This window comes from Lygodium microphyllum, chromosome 22 (assembly GCF_053477565.2).
Source record: "Lygodium microphyllum isolate KBCC chromosome 22, Lygodium_microphyllum_v1.1.10, whole genome shotgun sequence".
In the NCBI taxonomy this organism is placed as follows: Eukaryota; Viridiplantae; Streptophyta; class Polypodiopsida; order Schizaeales; family Lygodiaceae; genus Lygodium; species Lygodium microphyllum.
In genome coordinates, this window is record NC_141156.1 from 40,930,396 (window position 1) to 40,948,256 (window position 17,861).

Sequence of the window (17,861 nt, forward strand, 5' to 3'; positions counted from 1 at the left end):
TCTGCTTGACCTTTCGACCGCCGACATGTAGGGTTGCGTTTGCGTGAGCTTCAACAAAAATAAACAGCTTCACGATCTTTAAGTCTTCCATCTGCTTGATTCTCTTCAAGTTGGTTCGAAGGTATGCAAGTCTGTGGGTAGCTATGTAATAAATTCCCGAATCACCCGTCCATCTTCGTTCCACGTATAGGGTTTAAGGATTGTAGATGCGGTTTAGGATATACATCATATCGAGTCTTCGTCAATAATCGAAAGCACGCATCGCAGTCATAAACATAACCTGGAATACCAAGAATCTATTCCATGCTTCGTGACTCTGCAAGTCAGCATCGATAAGTAAGTAAGGAAATGTTCTTAATAGCAACATTTGCTCTACTTTACCTCAATAAGTTTCCTTGAAAATATTAAATCCTCATTGGTTCGCTCTGATACCAACTGTAACGTGTCCACCTATTCACTTATAGGACACGTCTTAGCAGCACATCAGGAAGAGAGTCCAGAAAGCACCGCCCGGCACTCCCACGGAATGACACGGGGTTTGCGATCTAGGTCCTCCCGAGTCTGCCACAAAGCGGAAGCATTCCGGCCATTCCCACTTAGGATCGACCTGAATCAGGGTTTCCCTAATGGTCAAGTTCCTAGAGAGTAACTAGTGTCGAACCCCAAACGAACTACTTTACGCAGAAACGTCAGGGTCGAAGCGGATTCATATTGCACTTGGCTCAAGGAGAATGGGAAACGAGAGGGATGCAAAGCTCAACCTCTCTGCCCTAAGGCATAGTCCTATTCCGTTCCCCTAAAACAACATAAATCAAGACTCTAGTACTCTAGATTCCAAGTCATCATTCCTTGCTGTCAATTTCCTTCGAGAAAAGTTTCCGGCCAACTGGGACCACCCATCCGTAGGACGGACCCATGGCCACATCCTCCGCACTTTCCTCGGGATTGCTTTAGTTATCTAATTACCTATCACATTTAGTTTGACACACAAAAAGAGCTTCCTTAATTAGCCAATTAATCACCGGTTCCTTCACGTAATCTTAGCACTGACATAGAAAAATAATGTCAAACAAGTTCCTTTTCAACAATCAATCTTATTTATCAGTCTTTGGAATACATCATAATAATCCAGCCCAAAGGCAATCCATAATCCGCCTGAAGGAAATCCATAATCCGCCCGAAGGAAATCTAGCAATCCTTAGGGATTACTAATCCAAGTTTCCACCTGTAGACTAGTATGCGGGCCTCGAGATCCAATCTCGAGTCACGTCGGCCTCTTGTGTAGGACTCGGAGGCAAGGGATTTACGACTAGAGCCCCCGTGGCACCCAAGCGTCCTCCTACTCCAAGTAACACCCACGGAGAGACCTCTCATGGCGGGTTCAGTCCACGTACCCGGCGCGGCTAACAACCCCCTTGGTTAGGGTTAGCCAGACAATCGGGGGTAACTAATGCTGCCTCTCCCTCCAGGCCTTCAACCTGAAGCATTAATTATTTTTCCATCACTAGTTCCTTGAGCAAAGAATACAAACACTACTCCTAATTGTACAAACACAATCAATCCATGATCGTTTATTTGGCCAACTGCTAAGGTGTGAATCCTTCTCCGAATGCATCTAGCATTCGATCCAAGATCAATTGCGACTTGGCAAGATCCCCAAGGGTTTTGTTGTTTGTTTACCCTTTTATCCTTGGGTTAGGGTTTATACCCTATTAACCCAATTTAACAAACACCTTAGGTTCCTTAAACTAAGACAGTAAATCCTGGGCAACCTCATCGCCCCAACTTGACTGGTCAATTGCTTGCTAGGCAATACATAACTTCCCTAACTTGGCAAATCGGTCCAAAGAAGGGTGAAGTAGCAGGATGAATACTCATCCTCTTGCAAATTAAACTTGTACTTAGAACTTACCAACCTTGTTCCAAGGAGTGGCAAATCTATCTTGTGATTTAAACACAAAGCCATGAGACGTTGTAACTTGTTGCATGAGACAAGTATCACATCTAACTTGTGGGATTGTTTCTCCCATCGCTTGGTATTCCTTGGTCAAGGATACCTTGGTCAAGATGTAGGGTTTGGGAGTCCTCTTGACCCAACCCAACCCTAACCTTGCTAGGCCAATAACGTTTGGCCCTAGGGTTTCTAAATTCAAATGGAAGTCTAGTATTTGGTCAATTGATCCTTAGGGTAAAAACCCTAGATCGTTCTTGCATGGGCATTCAATTAACCCTTACATTGCATGAATGTGGGTAGGACCTTTGAGGTCGGAGTTATCAAGTCGGTTTTCCAAGTGTGATACTAAGCAGAATTTTATCGCGAATTAATTCCACCTAGCACATTGAAGTGGTCATCATTTGAGTTACACCTTACAACGAATTACCTAACTGATCCAATTGTCTTGCGACAAGAGGTGATCTTTCCTTAGAAGAGATGCAAATCCTTTTCCTAAGAGATGTACATAATTGCAAAACATAACATTCCATGCAAATATGCAATTCATAGACTTTTCCTTCTATGCAGCTAAAAGATTTCGATGATCATTTGTTTTCCCTTGCGCTAAAACTATAATGATGCAATGGAATCAAGATTTAATGATTGACAATTTAGGACTAACTCATATAGAAACCTACATTGAGTTTCAACAAGAACTATACTTATAAACCTTTTGTCCAATGCATTGAATTCATGATTTAATATGAAATGCATCTTTTTCTACGATAAAGAAGTTCATGCATGACGAATGTCATAAGACTATTGTTGACTTAACCCATTTAGCGGCACTTAACCCGACTTAAAAATGCAAGCATCCTTGAATGCAACAGGTAAGTTCATGGTTTCCTTTTCATGCAATGCAATTCTTTGGATAATATTCAATGGTGTCTAAAATTAACCTTTATACGAATCATGTCCATGGATTTAAATCATAAGTGCAACATGCGACAAGCTCTATCCTTCTTAGTACAATCCCTCTTCTAATTTATGCATTATACATTCAAGGAGATTGCAACTACCCTTGTTGATGAGAGTGCAAGCAATTTCAATTAATTGGCATGCACTAAACATTATAAATCGAAGGGGTGAGTGCATTTAAATTTTTCTAAAAAACATCATGCTTAAACGCATTCCTTTCATGCAAGAAATACAATTGGAACCTGGGCATGAGGACTCGCAGCAATGTCCACGTGTAAACTTGGGTTGGAGGCTCCCATGTGTGCACCTTGCGTCTTTTGTTTGGGGGTCATCGATGACGTAGACTCTTGACTCCGCAATCTCGTCCTTGCCTTTATCCGATCTATGAACTCCCTCCAGGCTTTGGGAAGTTAGCCTCAAAATCTGCCTACTCCCTCCCTTGCACAGAAATTATCTTTACAAGGCGTGGTTATAAAAATCTGGGAAAAAGCCGTGTGTACAAGGCTTATGAAAGCCTTGTTAGAAGCTTCGAAAGAAAATTCCAAGAAGCTTTTGTTTGGAACAGTATGACGTGGAGGGGGGGAAGAAATGATTGGAAGATGACGGCCAGGGCAATGACAACGAGGAGGAGTATGATGATGATGGTGGTCGTGGCGATGAAGGTGGCGGCTTGGCAGATAGCGTGGTGTTTCTGCAGCAGGGTGGCAATGGCAGGCTACACAGCAACACCTTCTCCCTCTCTTCTCTCCCCCCTACCTCAAGCTTGGGGAGGGGGTGGTTTTATACGCTTTAAGGGGGGGGAGGTAGCCTCCAAGTGTCGGGCCAGCATGATCCCCTCCCCATGCATCTTCCCAGCATAACTCTCCTTGCACTCATACTCCCTCTCCTTGCCATGCTCGGCTGAGGGGAGGGGGGTAAATAATAAAAAATTTGCACCAAAATTACCCATTATCCCCTTTTTCCCTCTAGAAGAGGTGTTCTCGCGCGGGCTTGCGGTCTTCAAGCCGCGACCTCTCATGCACCATACATGTGGAGTTTATTAACGTGCGAGGGTGGAGCATTTAGCCTAGGGTTCTTCTAGTCGCGGGGAGATTATTTTAAGCTGCTCTTGTGCAGGGCGTGTAGTGGTCAAAATTCATTAATATTTCGTGCGGAAATATTACAGAAGGGATTATGCCAGCACACCTTATAGCAGATCAAAGAAGAAGATTGGTAGTGAAGAGTAGAGCATTTCAGGTTATTATGAACACACTCTACAGAAGGGGAGTAGACAGTGTCTTAAGAACCTGTGTTCCTAAATTTGACCAACCAACAATTCTTCATGAAGCTCATTTCAGACTACCTGATGGTCATTTCTTAGGGGAGATTACATGCAAGAAAGTACTGTAGGCAAGTCTTTGGTGAGCTACTGTGTTGAAGGATGCTCATCAGTATGATAGAGAGTGTTTGCAGTGTTTGAAGGAGGGTCAATAGGGACAAGATACAAGATCATCATGTACTACCACTTAAACCATTTCAAAAGTGGGGGATTGATTTTGTTGGGCCTATTAAGCTAGATGCAAAAAGGATAGGAAATCGATATATTTTGGTTTGCATTAACTATGCTACAAAGTGGGTGGAAGCTCAAACCTTGAACTATTATAAAGCATCTAGTGTGGCCAAATATCTGTATTCTAATATTATGGCCAAGTTTGGATGCCCTATAGAGTCGGTTAGTGATAGGGGTAAATATTTTTCAAATCAGGCTATCCAGGAATTGATTGTCAGACACATGATTTTGCATATGAAGTCTACCCCCTATCATCCTCAGGCAAATGGTCAAGCTGAAAGTTCCAACAAGATTTTACTGCACATTTTGAAGAAAATTGTTGAGGATAACAGGGATGATTGGGATGCTAAACTTGATTTAGCATTCTGGGCTTTTAGGAGGACATCATACAAGGTTACAATTGGGCTTACACCCTTCAGACTTGTTTATCGATTAGAAGATGTGGTTCCCATGAAATTTGTGGTACCAAGTTTGAGAATTGTTGGGGGAAAATTTTGCAAAGTTGCAAGAGTTGTTGGATAGGAATAAAATGTCTATTGCCTTGTTTGAGAAATGGACTAACGAGCTTAGGACCAAATGTTTGGATGAGATGCAAATTTTTATGGGAAAGTATGTTAGACTTCAAGTTGATTATCAATTGTTGTTAGAAATATTTCAACTACTTTAGGAGGTTGAAAAGTAGATCTTGCGGAATGTGGAAGTTGTAGTCGATGGTTCTGTGATTTTAAAATTTAAACTTGAAGATATTAGGAATGCTTTAGTTGATGATGTGAAAAATGCATGGTAGATGGTTGCAAATAAGTTTGATGGTATGGTTTCCAAGCCACATCAAATGCTTCATGATATTTTTGTTTCAACAAAATATGATGATGTGGTGCAGGAGAGAGATGCCTTAAAATTGAAAGTGACAAAATTAGATACTAAGTGCATGGATTTGAATGCTAAGTTGGAGAAGGCTTTGGAGGCAAAGAGACAAAGTGATGAATATGTGGCTTCTTTACTTCAGCAAAGGGATTTTCAGCTTAATGTCATAGATGTTGTGCTTCAAGAGGTGCTCCATAAGGTTCATGAGGATTTTAGTGTTATGGATCATGATTTTATTGAAAATCATGTTGTTGATGGTTCAATGTGCCAGCTATCTTCTTGTAGAGATATCATCCTTTATGATCCTGACTCCTTTTAGCTGTTAGCTTTGTTGTAATTTTTGTTGTTACTTATCCATTGACTCTTAGACCCAATTGTGCAATTGCACTAGAGAGCTTTGAGTATCCTAGAGGGGCTCTACTCATTACTACTTATTGTGGCTTGTCAAGGGGTCCAAGGCCTGTGGCAAGGCATAACTGTGTTCTTTGAGTGGTTCTTCATCATACTTAGCTTCCATGATTTTTTATCATTAGCTGTATGCTTGTGGATTTGGGTCCTGACTGTCCTAGTCATCCACTAGGCTATGCTAGATGTTAGGACTCAAATTTCATCGTCTATTTAGTACTCTTTCATACCTTAGTACTTTTATGTATGCATGCTTTTTAAATCAGCATATGTAAAGCAACTTTATATGTCATATGATGTTTCACCTGAAAGTCAGCGCAGGTCCAAAACGTCAAGCAGTTGTATGATCAGGGACAATAGACAATTCATGATAGCGCTTTGATATGTTAGCCGATGTTTGCTCCTATTAGTCTATGTTTGTCTCCTGAGTAATATTGATGTTTTCTTTCAAGCTATTCAATCAAGAATGGCTATAATAATCATAAACTGTGCGATATTCCTATCGATAGTAGTTATGTGTTATTGAAGATGATATGTGTTTTATATCTGAGTGCTTTTCCTAAATATTATGTGTCCATGATGTTCAAGAAGTCTTCTACAATATTCGGGTCAATTCAGGCTGATCAGTGTATCTTGGATTGTTACGATGTTTTGAGGAGCCATAACTATATATATATATATAATTAATCTTGACACTCATATATAACTTGGAAAATTATGAGAGGTTTTAAAGACACTACTATTTACAATGGCGACAATCTCCATGGAAACTAATGTGTCATGGCCTTCCATATACATAGGTAATGTTCATGAGTATTTGTGGCTAAAGATCTTTGTTGGTATTGGCCACATGAGTGGTATGCACCATCGATTGTATTTACAAATGTTAATAATCTTAAGTTCAGAGAAAAGTAAGAAAACAAATAGTCAAGAATACTATTGGAGGGTCTTATTCACTTAAAATGAAATCATGCTCATCATTAGAGGTATTCCCCTTACCATTCGGATTCCTTCCCTCATGACCATAGTTTCTACATCTTCATATTCCTTGAAATATGCTACATCATAACCAAAGAATCACCATAAGAAGTACCTATTTCAATCCACTCAAACTTTCTTAAAATTTTCAGCTCAATACATTTTTCATGTGCCTCAAGATGCATAATGGTAAAAAAAAAACATTTTCTATTTTCAATGCACTCCCCAAAGTAATTGCTACCTACCATGATTGCTTTTGACTCGAAACATTTTTGTAAAGATAGGAATTATATATATATATATATATAATTTTCTATCATGAATCTTGACACTCATATATAATTTGGAAGATTATGTAAGGTTTTAAAGGTGCTACTACTTCCAATGGTAGCAATCCCCATGGAAAGTAATGTTGTCATGACCTTCCACATGCATAGGTAATGTTCACGAGTATTTGTGGCTAAAGATCTTTGTTGGTATTGGCCACATGAGTGCATGCACCATCATTTGTGTTTACAAATTTTAGTAATCTAAAGTCCATAGATAAGTAAGAAAACAAATAGTCCTGACCACTATTGGAGGGTCTTAGTCATTTAAAATGAAATCCTACTCATCATTTGGGGTATTCCCCTTACCATTTGGATCCCTTCCCTCATGACCATAATTACTACATTTTGATATTCATTGAAATATGATACATCATAACCAAAGAATTGCCATAAGGATCTTGGAATCAATAAGATATATATCATTGATGTATGTGTGAGACACAATAAAGAATCTCACATGTACACTAGTCTCTTTGTAGCTATTTTGATCTAGTCAAACTCTCTCAAATTTTACAACTCAATACACTTTTTATGTGCCTCAAAATGCACAATGGTTAAAAAATGACATTTTCTCTTTTCAATGCATTTCCCAAAGTACTTGCTACATGTCATGATTGCTATTGATTCAAAAGATTTCTGTAGAGAGAGGAATTATGTGTGTGTGTGTGTATATATATGTGTATATATATATATATATATATATATATATATATATATATATATATATATATATGTATGTATGTATGTATGTATGTATGTATGTATGTATGTATGTATGTATGTATGTATGTATGTATGTATGTATGTATGTATGTATGTATGTATGTATGTATGTATGTATGTATGTATGTAATCAAGGATCTTGACACTCATATATAATTTGGAAGATTATGGAAAGTTTTAAAGGCACTACTCCTTACAATGGCGATAATCCCAATGGAAACTAACATGGCATGACCTTCCTGTCACGTGCCCGTTTGTCCACTTGCGGGACACATCTTAACAGCCCATCAGGAGGAGGGTCTAGAAGGCTCTGCCTGGCACTCGCAGGGAATGATGCAGGGTTTGCAATTTAGGTTTTCCCGAGTCTGCCCCGAGTGGAAGTGTCCAGCCGTTCCCACTTGGGATCGACTTGATGTCAAGGTTCCTTTCCTATCAGCAAAGTCTCTAGGAAGAAGCTAGCATCGAGCTCTAGTTGTACCACCTTTCGTAGGAACAACAGAGATGAAGCGGTTTCAAGCTGCACTTGGTTCATGGAGAATGGGAAACAAGAGGGATGCGAAGCTCAACCTCTCTACCATACAACATAGTCTCATTCCTTTCCCCTAAAACAGAATAAATCGAAAATTCTACATCTGCTCTGACACTAGGTCTTTATTGTCTTATTCTCTCATCATTTGAATAGTTCCTAGCTAACCGGGACCACCCTTCCGTAGGATGGACCTAAATCACATCCACCACACTTTCCTCAGTTTGCTTTAGTTATCTAATTACCTAACACATTACTTTTTGACATGCAAAATCAGCTTCCTTAATTAAACAAATTAATCACGGGTTCCTTCATGTAACTTAGGCATTGACACAAAAACAATGCCAAACAAGTTCCTTTTTCTCCAATAATTGCTCTTATTTATCAAAAATCCTGGAATACATCCAACATCACGCCCGAAGGCTATTCCAACAATCTACAGGATTGTTGTTCCAAGTTCCGCCCATTGACTAGTACACGGGCCTCGAGATCCCATCTCGAGTCACGTCGGCCTCTTGTACGGGATCCGAAGGCAAGGGATTTATAGCCAGAGCCTCCCCTGGCACCCAAGTATCCTCCCACTCCAAGTAGCACCCACAAAGAGACCTCTTGTGGCGGGTTAGGTCCATATACGTGACGCGGCTAACAACCCCCTTGGATAGGGCCAGGCAAACAGTCGGAGGTAATTATTCCTGCCTCTCCCTCCAGGCTTTCAACGTGAAGCATTAAGTTTTTTCCTTGAATTAGTTCCTTAGCAAAGAGATCAAATAATGTACCTAAGTACAAGCACGAACATTTCGGAGGTCGTTTGTGCGACCGACTGCTAAGGTGTGACTCCTTTTCTTCCCGGATGCTCCCAACATCCGATCTTGGGTCCTTTCGTGGCTTGGCGAGATCCCAATAATTTCAAACAAGATTATGCAAGAAAATGGTCTTGGTAAGTTGACTTATACCTGCCCTTCTCCCTTGGGTTTTACCTTAGGATATCTAGTCCCTAACTCAAGCATTAGCCAGTTAGTCAAGGCAATGGACATGCCTTATTCGCAACCCAACCAAGGGTCTTTTAATCTCTAATTCCAACCAAGCTCAGTTAACACATTTGGCAACACATGATTCTTCGTTTAGACTTTAAAGATGTAGTCTAGATGCATTCAATCCTTTCAATTGTCTTAGTGCGGTTCTATGCAGGGTTTCCCAATCAACCTTAACCATCATGCTCATTGTGTGTTTAGTATAGTTGTACCTCCCAAACGACTTTTATCTCTCTTTATTCCTGACAACGAATACTTGTTTTTAATGCACCGGAACACATGTGACTTGCACCTATGAAAGTCTAGGGTTTTGTCTAACGATGCAAGTGTATCTCATGAACAGGAATTGACATTTCATGTGTTCCCTTTAACCATGATTGCGAAACGTGAATTCCAAATGTCTATTCATGCACTGAGTTGGTTAAAAAGCTATCATTTTATGTGAAGTAAGGTGATAACCTTATCATTTTATGTGAGTAAAATGTATCATTTCATGTGAGGTAAGGTGATAACCTTATCATTTTATGTGAATTTCAAGCTCTTCCATTCGCGCATGCAACTTAGTTATTGGAGTAAACAAAACCCTAAGAGTCGTTCTTGTCCCATGCACAAACCATTTCATCTCTTCCACGAGTAATATTACTTAATTAATTTTTAAGGCTTAGAACTTGGGCTTGATTCGTGTGCGCTGCGTTGGTCGCTCCGCTCGCCCCTCTAGCATTACCAGTGGCCTAGACACAACTTTTCCTACACATATAGAACCTTGGTCACCTTTGTTGAAAGATATGACAAATTATGTATGCTCTACGAAGAGTTGTCCTAAATCTCATATGCAGAATGGAGAAAAAGGGAACTATCATGAGCTTCGCCTACGCTTCCCGCGACTTTCTTCTAGGGGGCCATTCGTCTTGTGAAGATTGGGTAGTCAGGACCTTGACGGGTTTCGGGTTGACAGGTTTGGTAGAAAAGACTACCGGATGGGGGTCCTTTGCCAAGAGGGTGGTTTGGGCATGGCTTCTTGCAGTTACCAACTCTCACTTCTTTCTCTCTCCCTCTCTCTCTTCTTCTTTTTTTTCACTTAATCTCCTACTCTCTCTCTCTCTCTCTCTCTCTCTCTCTCTCTCTCTCTCTCTCTCTCTCTCTCTCTCTCTCTCTCTCTCTCTCTCTCTCTCTCTCTCTCTTCTTCTCCTTCTCCCTCCTCCACTTCTTTTCTCCTTCTGCTCCTTCCCTCTCTTTCTCTCTTCTCCTCTTTTCTCCTTCTACTCTTCTTCTTCTTCTTCTTCTACTACTTCTTTCCTCTTTCCTTCTACCTCTACCTCTTGTTCATCTACCTCTCTCCTTCCCTCTCCTACTCCTTCTTTTCTTCTCTCCTTCTCCTTCTCTCCCTCCTCACTCCTTCTCTACCACTTCTTCCCTTCTCTCTCTCCCTTCTTCTTTCTCTTTTCTCCTTTTTTTCTGTTCTCCCCTTCTCCTTCTCTTCTCCCTCTTCTTCTCTTCTCTCTCTCCCCTCCTTCTTTCTCTTCTCTCCTTCTCCTTCTCTCCCTCTTCTTCCCTTCTCCCTCTCCCTTCTTCTTTCTCTTCTCTCCTTTTTCTTCTTCTCTCCTTCTCCTTCTCTCCCTCTTCTTCCCTTCTCTCTCTCCCTCCTTCCTCTTCTCTCCTTCTCCTTTTCTCCCTCTTCTTCCCTTCTCCCTCTCTCTCCTTCTTCCTCTTCTCTCCTTCTCCTTCTCTTCTCATGGCTAAATTAGATGACGCTCACGGGGGGAGACGGCTTGTTTGGAGGGCCCAGGGAGGGTCCCGCAACGTTTAATCAATAGGTTGACTATGGTCGGAGGGCCCAAGGCCCATTTCAGTATGACGACGGGGGAAAAAGGTGGGCTAAGTTGTCCCCTGGGTGGTGACGCAATAAGTCCGCCCATGGCTGCCGTTGTAGTGGAAACGCAGGGGGACAGCGCCGTTTGGAGGCCTAGGCAGTGACTGGCGATTATGGATGAAGCCCAGGGGAGGGGTGTGTGCATCACCAAAAGAAGAGGGGGGAAACCTTCAGTCGACGGCCTCAAGGCCCTGTAGCAGCTGACGAGGGGCGGTGACATGCATGGAAGGGTGTAGCTTCCTCTCTCTCGTGCCCAAGAAGGGGAGAAGTCCTCCCCTTATATAGTGGAGAGGAGGAGATAGGTGGCATGGCCACCCCTCCATGTGGAGGTTGCATGCCTCCCCCCCATCATCCACCACTCCCACTCTCTCTCCCCCTCCCCTAACTGCTATTGGCAGGGAGAGAGGGGGAGTTAAAAAAAATTTGAACTGGTAATATATATTAGAAAAATTTTCCTTGAAATTGAAAAGAAAGGGGGGTTCCTATGGGATGTCACATCCTCTCCCCCTTAGAGGAATCGAGATGTCCTCATCTCGAGAGGACATGGGGGTATTGTTGGTTGAGATTATCTTCGTCCATCCAGGTGGCATCCTCTTTGGGATAATCTTTCCATTGGATGAGGTATTCTCTCAAGGTCCTTGATCTCAAATGCCTCTCCCTAACATCTAGGACTCTATCAGTCCGTAGCTCAAGGACTCCTTGGCTAGGCATTACAATTTTCTGATCAACAAGTACATGATTTGGATTAGGTAGATATTTTTTCAATAGGCTAATGTGGAATACATTATGAACCTTTAGGGTTGCGGGCAGCTGTAGTCTATAAGCATTAGGTCCTAGGCACTTAGTGATCTTATAAGGTCCACAATACCTTGGACTTAGCTTCTTATACTCTCCCAAGGATAGTGAACTCTTTTTAGGGTGTACGTAGATGAAGACCATATCACCTTCAACGGAGGATCTATCTTGCCTTTTCAAGTCCGCGTAAGCCTTCTATCTGTCCTTGGCAGCTTGGATGTCTTGTCTTATTGATTTGATTTGATCATCCATGTCTTCCAACATATTTCTTGAAGATTCTACCCTCATGGTAGGATCCGAGAAGCTCAAAGGAGTATGACAATCATACCCATACAACGCTTGAAAAGGGGTCATCTAAATACTTTGTTGGTAAGAAGCATTGTAGGCAAACTCAACCGCTGGCAAATATTGAATCCACCTTTTGGGTTCGCGACAATAGTATGCCCTAAGCATATCTTCAATGACTTGGTTGACTCGTTCCGTTTGACCATCAGTTTGGGGATGGTAAGCTGTACTGAAACAGAGTTGAGCCCCAATGGCCTCAAAGATAGCCCTCCAGAAGTATGATGTGAAGAGAGAGTCACGATCACTAATGATTATTCTGGGTAACCCATGCAGTTTGAATATCTCCTTGATGAATAATCTTGCAATGTATGAGGCTTTATAGTTTGTCTTGACAGGGATGAGATGTGCAACCTTGGTGAGCATATCTACTACAACCATAATAGAGTTGTATCCTCCTTGAACTTGGGGTAGGCCAACAACAAAGTCCATACTAATGAATTCCCATTTTATTTTGGGAATGTCAAGTGGTTGCAATTTCCCCAGCATTTTGACATGTTCTACCTTAATGCGTTGACAAAACAAACATTCCGTGACATATTTGAGAACGTCACCCTTGAGCCTATCCCAACAATAATAGCTCTTTTTTACCGCATTAAGGGTCTTGGCATAGGAAGGATGTCCCGAGAAAGGGGAGTCATGGGCTTCCCAAAGTATCTTCTGCTTGAGACATTGGCTTGCGCGAATACATAATCTTGTCCTAAAGTAGACAAGTCCACTACTGATAGAGAATTATTGGTACTTCGTTGTTAGTTTTGGGTCTTGATCCTTGACGGGGATCTCCCTTAGAAATTTCTGATAGACTGGGTCATGACATGCCTCTTTTCTAGCTAGCTCAAGAATTGGGTTGTTTGGCATTGATACCTTTGTGGCTAGAGATCTTGCTATTGATGGATCTTGCAAAATAAGAGAGTTTAGAAATGCCTTGCGACTGAGTGCATCAGCAACTACATTCTCTTTTCCAGGCATGTATTTGATTTCAAAGTCATATTCTTCCAGCACTTCGATCCATCAATGTTGCCTCATGTTGAGCTCATTTTAGGTGAAGATCCATTTAAGACTCTTGTGGTCCGTCACTAAGGAAAATTTATTACCTAGCAGGTAATGTCTTCAAAGTTTGAGAGCATGGATGACAGCCAGCAGCTCCAGATTGTGGGTAGCATAATTCTTTTCATGGCTCTTCAATTTCCTTGAAGAATATGCTATGGGATGACCTTCTTGCATAATCACACATCCTAAGGCAAGTGCGCTAGCATCACTTACCACTTCGAACTCCTTACTAAGATCAGGTTGTTTCAAGATGGATGCTGATACTAAGCTTTGCTTTAGCTTGTCAAGGCTGGTCTATTCGGAAGGTGACTATACAATTGCTACTTTCTTCTTTAGTAGATCAGTCAGAGACGCTGCAATCAAAGCATAATCTTTGATGAAGATCTTGTACCATCCTATCAATCCAAGAAAGTTGCGTATTTCCTTGACAAAAGTTGGTGTTGGCCATTCCAGAACGTCTCTGACCTTGGCTGGATCTACCGAAATTCCTTCCGCTGATACAATGAATCCCAAATATTCAATCTGTCGCTTGAAAAATGCACACTTCTTCTTCTTGGCATAAAGCTTGTGTGCTCTCATTGTTTCAAGAACAATGCGAAGCTGAGGTTCATAATCTTTTTCCTGCTTAGAGTAGACTAGGGTATCGTCAAAGAATACGAGTACGAAGTCATCAAGATAGGGCCTAAAGATATCCTACATTAACCTGTTGAAGGTAGCCTAGTCTAATCGATTACTAGGAATTACTAGGAATTACTTAGAGTAGACATTACTAGGAATTAGGGTTTTGAAGCTTTTATCTTCATAATCTGATGGAGTTTGGATCACCCAGAATTGGCGATTCGGACCCTTCTTGTGAAGAGCGGTGTGAACCGTTGCCCTCTCAATGTCAGCATCCATGGATGGATCTTCTTCATCGCCCAACTCCTTGTTGGCAATATTGGAGGTTATCCCTCTGGCCAGCTCCTTGTTGGCAACACTGGAGGTTCTTCCTCTAGCCATGATGGTGGCTCCTTGGCCATGGGCGGCTCCTTGGAATGGCCCTTGGCAATATCCTCTGCTAAGCTTGGGACACTGCCTCTTAAAGTGTTCAGGCTCGTTGCAATGGAAGCAACGTAGATTGTGGCCAGTACCTTGTGTAGGAACAAAGTTGTTGACAGCATTAGTCCTAGATTTCTTCCTTTGTCCCTGATTCTAACACTGTGCTCTCTTAGCCTGAGCCCTGTACATTCCCTTGTTCTGATCCCTATAAGGCCAAGTCCTGTTGTTCCTTGGCTTGGTCTGCATCTCCTGTATTATTGGTGCAGCTCGAATGAGTGCATCTTGTAGGTCTGTTGGGCGCATTGATTCCAAGCGGATGTTTATGGGGAGATTTAACCCAGCACAAAACTTTGACACCTATTGTGTCATATTCATTGGAGGCGCGTACTTTAAGAGAGAGATGAACTTTGAATAGTATGCATCAAGGGATAGTCCAAGCTGCTTCAATTCATAGAATTCGTTCATCTTCTGTGTGCGGTAGGCAAGTGGCAGATACCTCCCTCGCACAGCTTCCTTAAGCTTCTCCCAAGTGACTGTCCCTTTCGAGATCCCTTGGTCTCTACATCACTGTTTCCACCAAAGTCTTGCTTCGCCTGTAAGCTTAAGTTTGGCGAGCATAGCTTGGTTAGCAGGTGTAGTTCCTGTTGCCTCAAAATAGTCCTCCATGGACTCGATCCAGATCTCAGTGTCAGTTTGAACAGTCCTTCCCTTGCCATCGAATTCAAGTGGCTTGATTTGTTTGAGAAGGAACTTCTTCTCTTGAATCACAGCTGTACTTAGTGTAGGGGTTGGACTTGGAACCTGCACTTGGGGTCGCTCCTGGACAATAAGATTCTTTATGTTAAAAAAAACTTATCAAGTATTTCCCATATTATGTTATCATGACCAGCACAGCTTTTAGTCAAGTGACCTAATCTCTGAACTCCTTTTCCAACAGTTACAATCAGGATAGACAATAGTAAGAAGTCTTATTCATTCATGAGGGCATAACCCTTTGTGTACATTTTATTTTGGAAACGTAGGACAACTGATTGATACATCAGTTTGGGGAAAATAGGATTGTGTTACAATTGGCTACATGGACATAATAATAATATGGAGTAGGGTCACGGATTTTCAAGAAACGATAAGTCATAGGAAGCTTGGGGTATCCCTTCCTTTGATACCCGTTCTTCTCATAGCGCCCTAGCACTTTGATTCTGTATGTAGGGATCACCTGAGTCACTTCTTCATACACATATTTGTTTTGCTTGACTTGCCGTCCGCCAACATGCAAGGTTGGTTTGCGTGAGCTTCGACAAAGATGAACAACTTCACAATCTTTAAATCTTCCATCCACTTGATTCTCTTCAAGTTGGTCTGAAGGTACCCAAGTCGATGGGCTGTTATGTAGTATATTCCTGATTCTCCTGTCCATCTCCGTTCTACATACAAGGGTAAAGGATTATAGACGGGGTCCAGAATATTCATCATGCCCAGCCTCTATTGATAATCTAAAGCACGCATTGCAGTCATAAACATAACTTGGAACACCAAGATTTTGTTTCATGCTTCGTGACTCTGCATCCCAGCATCCATAAGTGAGTAAGGAAATGTTTTTAATAGAAAACACTACTCTATTCCACTCACCTTCCCCAAAAACATTGCTCTATTCCACTCACCTTCCCCTGGTTGTCCCCTTATTCCCTTTACTTTCCTCCTTTAAGTTCCTTTGTAAATCTTAGATCCTGTTGGTTCGCTCTAATACCAACTGTCACGTGCCCATTTGTCCTCTTGCGGGACATGTCTTAGCATCCCATCAAGAGGAGAATCTAGAAGGCTCCGCCTGGCACTCGCAAGGAATGATGCAGGGTTTACGATCTAGGCCTTCCCGAGTCTGCCCTGAGCGGAAGTGTCCAGCCGTTCCCACTTGGGATCGACCTGATGTCAGGGTTCCTTTCCTATCAAGAATGGAAAACGAGAGGGATGTGAAGCTCAATCTCTCTGCCATATGGCATAGTCCCATTCCTTTCCCCTAAAATAGAATAAATCGGAAATTCTACATCTACTGATACTAGGTCTTCATTGTCTTATTCTCTCATCATTTGAACAGTTCCCAGCTAACCGGGACCACCCTTTCATAGGACAGACCTAAATCACATCCACCACACTTTCCTCAGTTTGCTTTAGTTATCTAATTACCTAACACATTACGTTTTGACATGCAAAATCAGCTTCCTTAATTAAACAAATTAATCTCACGGATTCCTTCACGTAACTTAGGCACTGACACAAAAACAATGCCAAACAAGTTCCTTTTTCTCCAATAATTGCTCTTATTTATCAAAAAATCCTGGAATACATCCAACATCACACCCGAAGGCTATTCCAACAATCTACAGGATTGCTGTTACAAGTTCTTCCCGTTGACTAGTACACGGGCCTCGAGATCCCATCTCGAGTCACGTCGGCCTCTTGTACAGGATCCGGAGGCAAGGGATTTATAGCCAGAGCCTCCCCTGGTACCCAAGCGTCCTCCCACTCCAAGTAGCACCCACAAAGAGACCTCTCGCAGTGGGTTAGTTCCATATGCCCGGCGCGGCTAACAATCCCCTTAGATAGGGCCAGGCAGACAGTCGGAGGTAACTATTCCTACCTCTCCCTCCAGGCTTTCAATGTGAAGCATTAAGTGTTTTCCTTGAATTAGTTCCTTGAGCAAAGAGATCAAATAATGTATCTAAGTACAAGTAAGAATATTTCGGAGGTCGTTTGTGCGACCGACTGCTAAGGTGTGACTCCTTTTCTTCCCGGATGCTTCCAGCATCCGATCTTGGGTCTTTTGGTGGCTTGGCAAGATCCCAATAATTTCAAACAAGATTACGCAAGCAAACGGTCTTGGTAAGTTGACTTATACCTGCCCTTCTCCCTTGGGTTTTACCTTAGGATATCTAGTCCCTAACTCAAGCATTAGCTAGTTAGTCAAGGCAACAGACATGCCTTATTTGCAACCCAACCAAGGGTCTTTTAATCTCTAATTCCAACCAAGCTCAGTTAACACACTTGGCAACACATGATTCTTCGTTTAGACTTTAAAGATGTAGTCTAGATGCATGATATCCTTTCAATTGTCTTAGTGCGGTTCTATGTAGGGTTTCCCAATCAACCTTAACCATCATGCTCATTGTGTGTTTAGTATTCCTGGCAACGAATACTTGTTTTTAATGCACCGGAACACATGTGACTTGCACCTATGAAAGTCTAGGGTTTTGTCTAACGATGCAAGTGTATCTCATGAACAGGAATTAACATTTCATGTGTTCCCTTTAACCATGATTGTGAAACGTGAATTCCAAATGTCTATTCATGCATTGAACTAGTTAAAAATCTATCATTTTATGTGAAGTAAGGTAATAACCTTATCATTTTATGTGAGTAAAAGTTATCATTTCATGTGAGGTAAGGTGATAACCT